At 47.2% G+C, this 5290-nt stretch overlaps 1 pseudogene; it reads left to right on the top strand.

The window, feature by feature from the left end:
• Positions 1-2328: 2328 nt before the first annotated feature.
• LOC144486380 (RNA-binding protein 3 pseudogene) lies at positions 2329-2807 on the top strand (annotated as a pseudogene).
• The last annotated feature ends 2483 nt before the right edge of the window (positions 2808-5290 follow it).

Genomic DNA, 5290 nt, shown 5'->3' on the forward strand with positions numbered 1-5290 from the left:
AAATTTATTACATCTGGGGCAATTTTCAAACCCAGTATGAGAGAGCCAACCAAGACGCCCAGCGCGCTGTCTTGGCCAAAGATGAAGCTGAGTGGGCAGTAGCACAATTGGAAGCCAAGTGCACCGATCTGCAGGCGGCAATAAAAACGCTACATCAAGCCAGTAACTAACAGAGACAGGCAACCGCTGACCACTCCAAATGCCAGCGAGAAATTTCACAGCTAGAATTATCAGTTCAGAAGGGATTTATGTGAACCTTCGGGACAGGAGAGGAAGAGGAGATAGAGAATGCAGATTGGGGAGAGTTAAAGGAGAATGCTAAACTTTATGTTACACGAACCGAGGATTGGGGTCCACCGCCATCTTTCCCAGGGGAAGTCATACCCACCGTGCCCCCAGATTCACCTCCAGTACCGATGCACCCAGTGATGACTGAACGTCGGGTAAGAGAGTCTCAGGGCCCAGCTGTTACATATACAACCCCGTTTATGGTGGCACAATTGGCTGAAACCACAAATAAGATCATAACATTTGAGCCATCGGCTAATCCACACAGTTTCTTTGAGGATGTTAAGCAGCAGAAGATAATGCATGGGCTCGATGAAAGGGAAGAAGTGAAGCTGATAGTCATGTGCTTAAGAAAGTCTGTACGGTCTGCCCTGCCAGCCCCTCAAAATGTCGGGGAAATCATAGAAATCATAGAAACCCTACAGTGCAGAAGAAGGCCATTCGGCCCATCGAGTCTGCACCGACAACAATCCCACCCAGGCCCTACCCCCACATATTTACCCGCTAATCCCTCTAACCTATGCATCCCAGGACTCTAAGGGACAATTTTTAACCTGGCCAATCAACCTAACCCACACATCTTTGGACTGTGGGAGGAAACCGGAGCACCCGGAGGAAACCCACGCAGACACGAGGAGAATGTGCAAACTCCACACAGACAGTGACCCGAGCCGGGAATCGAACCCGGGACCCTGGAGCTGTGAAGCAGCAGTGCTAACCACTGTGCTACCGTGCCGCCAGAAAGAGGCCATTTGGCCCATCGAGTCTGCTCCAACCACAATCCCACCCAGGCCCTACCCCCATATCCCTACATATTTACCCACTAATCCCTCTAACCCACGCATCCCAGGACACTAAGGGCAATTTTAGCGTGGCCAATCAACCTAACCCGCACATCTTTGGACTGTGGGAGGAAACCGGAGCACCCGGAGGAAACCCACGCAGACACGAGGAGAATGTGCAAACTCCACACAGACAGTGACCCAAGCCGGGAATCGAACCCAGGTCCCTGGAGCTGTGAAGCAGCAGTGCTAACCACTGTGCTAACCACTGTGCTAACCACTGTGCTACCGTGCCACCCATAGACGGAAGGAGCCTTAAGCAAGATCAAGGAAGCAATATTGACTGTAGTAGGTTTTAATAAAGGGGATCCTGTAGATGGGTTAAATAAATGTAGACAGTGGAAAGGTGAACATCCGACTGCCTTTGCCGGTCGTTTATGGATCCACTTCATGGGAGTATATGGGGAATTAGATAGGGCTGGACTAAATGAGGCCGATTCATCCAAACGGGCTAGGACATTAGTCTCGCACACCACAGAGGAAGGCAAGAAAGTCTGCACTAATTTTGACCCCGCAGAGACCACACACAATGAAGTATGGGTTCTTCGACGGTTAGCTCGAGTCTGGGAACTGGAAGTTCAGGGACCCCCAACGCCATGGTCAGAAAAGGAGGTGAGAATGCTTCCGATGAGGGCGAGCCAGGGTCCAGTATGGAGAAATGAGGGTAACACCAGAGAGGTAGAGCTCCACTTTACACAGCAGCCCTGGGGAGAGATAGAGGAAGAAGTTTAACAACACCAGGTTAAAGTCCAACAGGTTTATTTGGTAGCAAAAGCCACACAAGCTTTCGGAGCTCCAAGCCCCTTCTTCAGGTGAGTGGGAATTCTGTTCACAAACAGGGCATATATCTTTATATGTCTTTATATGCCCTGTTTGTGAACAGAATTCCCACTCACCTGAAGAAGGGGCTTGGAGCTCCGAAAGCTTGTGTGGCTTTTGCTACCAAATAAACCTGTTGGACTTTAACCTGGTGTTGTTAAACTTCTTACTGTGTTTACCCCAGTCCAACGCCGGCATCTCCACATCGAGAGATAGAGGGACATGTTTTAATTCCGGGCAGCCAGGACACTTTGGCCGAGATTGCAGGAGACCCCCACCACCATATACACGGTCTCCGAGGCCACCAGGACCACCAACTCCACCAGTTAGGCCAGCTCCTAGAGCTTCACATACTCAAGTGCGCAGCAATCCTGCCACCATGACTGAAGAAGGAAAGTTATTTGTCCTCAACCTGAACTTCAACACAGATGAACAGTCCCTGGAAGAGGTTTTCTCCAAGTACGGGCAGATCTCTGAGGTGAAAGTGATTAAAGACAAAGACACCATGGTGTCCCGCGGTTTTAGCTTCATCACTTTCCAGAGGGCGCCAGGGATGTGCTGCAGGCGATGAATGGAAAATCCGTCGATGGGCGCCAGATCCGGGTGGGTCATGTCAAGAAAAGGTCTGGAGGTGGCAGCGGGTATGGTCGAGGCGGCTATAGTGGCGACTACAGTAACAGTGGCCACAGGAGAGGAGCAGGTGGTGGCTATTGGGATAGTGACAGGAGCGGCAGCTATAGTGGCAGAAGCCGGTATGATACAGGAAACCGGGATAGCTATTTGGGTGAGTACAAGGGCCAAGGTGGATACTACTATGGTGGCGGTGGTGGTTACGGAGGCCGCTCATACTGGGACTGATCAAAGCAAGAGAAGCATTTCTGCCAGATTCAGGATCAACCTCCCACCTTGTTCCTAAAATGACTCCTGGAACCGCAGAAAGCAGTATCTGATGAAATTTGATTTGCCTGTTATGTTAAAATGCTAGAAAACCATTTTTACCATGATTAATCTTATCCAGTTGTTGACTCGGTTAACTATGAGGATTGAACATTTCATTTTTAAAAAAGCCATGTGGTTTTTAATGAATTTAAATGTCTTCACTTGGAAAACTGGCATGGAACGTCTGTCGCGAGATTGAGACCGCAAGTTGAATATTGCCAGCAATGTACCCAGTTACTTCTGAGTCATTTTTCTTGCCACTGAAAAGGAATGAAAGATCTCCCTACACAGCAGCCTATTCCTGTAACTTATTACAAGACTCTTTGAAAGCAAACTGATGGTCTTTTGTTTTAAAACTCATTTCTTGAAAACTGTGTACTGATTTTTAAAAATCAAATGTAATTTGTTGTACTTTCATAAGCTGGCATGGTCTTTTTAACAGAACGTTGCCACTTGGGAGTCAAATCTTTTGCCTGTGGATTATCTGAGTATAATGCAGCTTCAGAAAAAAAATGGCGGGGTGGGGGGGGGCATGGACAGTAAATGCATGTATATACATCAAATATTAGACACGATAACAGCAGAAATTACATTGATCTCCTCAGGACAATGATGGACAACAACAAAGATGCAACTTAGGATCTACCTCATCAGAGTCATCATCAGGATAAGCACGCAGGACACCCCAAGCAAGATGAACTTTTCGTATCCCGGCTATTTGTGGTTTGACATAATGATAAGACGCAGGGTTCACCCTTGAATCACAGTCCCCTCTAATTCAGTAGAGCAATGTTTACATGAAACCTGCCATTTTGCAAGTTGTACTACTGAACAGTTAGAAATCCTACTATCGAAATGTGCCTCAGATTCGCAAATACTTTATTCAAACGTTTGTCTGAATGTTTTGGTTTGTAATTACCTTATTGGTGTTTAAAATATGTGGTTGTTTGTATTTGTAGAGTGTTGCTGTCTGTAGCTTCTGGAATGTAAATATGTTGGAGGGATGTATGATCACTGTACATGCCAATGCCTGGGCCTTGCTTGACCGTTCACTGACTGGGGAATTCCTGACAGATACTGGTCCTGAGTTTGTGATCAATCACATTTCGCATTCAGGATCAACAGGAGGGACTGTGGCCAAACGGGCCACCTAAAATGGCGATGTGTAAAGCACTCTGGGACAATTGGGCAAGAACTAAAACGACAGGCTGCAGCCTAAAAGACAGAGAGAAGCAGGCTGCGGCTCAGACGACTGAATACACAGGATGTTGGCCATCTCCAGGACAAAGGGGACTTTGTGGTTAAACTGGGTTGTTTACCAGACATAGGGGCACCTTAACCCCTTATTTGGGAGGGAGGTGTGTGTCCAATGTGCCCCCAGCACCGATAGACATGGCCATTGGGGACACACCCAGAGATTGGTGTGGCAGCACCCGATTAGACATTATCGATCAGGGTGATCAAGTCCTGATCGATTGATTTGCAATGGCCAAAACAGGGGCGCGGAAACCAACGGGTATAAAGGGTGCTGTGCAACCAAGAATTTCTCTCTCTGACCACACGAATGAGCTACAACAACGGTGACCATCGCCAGCAACGACCAGCACGAGGAGAGCCACCACACCCGAGAAGGAGGGAAGACCAGAGCCAAAGTGCCAGACCAGACCAAAGGACCAGACTACGCAGAAGATTACAGAGAGCAGCGCACAAAGGCCAGTATCTGCCTGGTTATTTGCCAGTCAGGCAAAAGTTAAGTCAAGGTCTAGTATCGAACTTGAACTTCAGTATTTCTGTGAGATAACTTAATGTTGGTTGGGTGGGTGATTATTGATTGTGTGTTTAAATAAATAGTGTTGTACTAACGAGAAGTCTACTCGCAATTCTTTGTCTATCGTATAAGGGTTAAAACAAACTGTGCGGCAGGCACAACAACTTAATGTCCTGGCCGATTAAGGCAAGCATGCTGTACGTCATCTTGACTACCTTCTCCACCTGCATTGCCACTTTCAGTGACCTGTGTACCTGTACACCCAGATCCCTCTGCCTATCAATACTCTTAAGGGTTCTTCCATTTATTGTATGTTTCCTATTTGTATTCGACCTTCCAAAATGCATTACCTCACATTTGTCCGGATTAAACTCCATCTGTCATCTCTCCACCCAAGTCTACAAACGATCTATATCCTGCTGTATCCTCTGATGGTCCTTATCGCTATCCACAAATCCACCAACCTTTGAGACGTCTGCAAACTTACTAATCAATCCAGTTACATTTTTGCCCAAATTATTTATATATATTACAAACAGCAAAGGTCCCAGCACTGATCTCTGAGGAACACCGCTTGTCACAGCCCTCCATTCAGAAACACACCCTTCCACTGCTACCCTCTGTTTTCTTTGAC

This window comes from Mustelus asterias, unplaced genomic scaffold (genome assembly GCF_964213995.1).
Source record: "Mustelus asterias unplaced genomic scaffold, sMusAst1.hap1.1 HAP1_SCAFFOLD_327, whole genome shotgun sequence".
Lineage (NCBI taxonomy): Eukaryota > Metazoa > Chordata > Chondrichthyes > Carcharhiniformes > Triakidae > Mustelus > Mustelus asterias.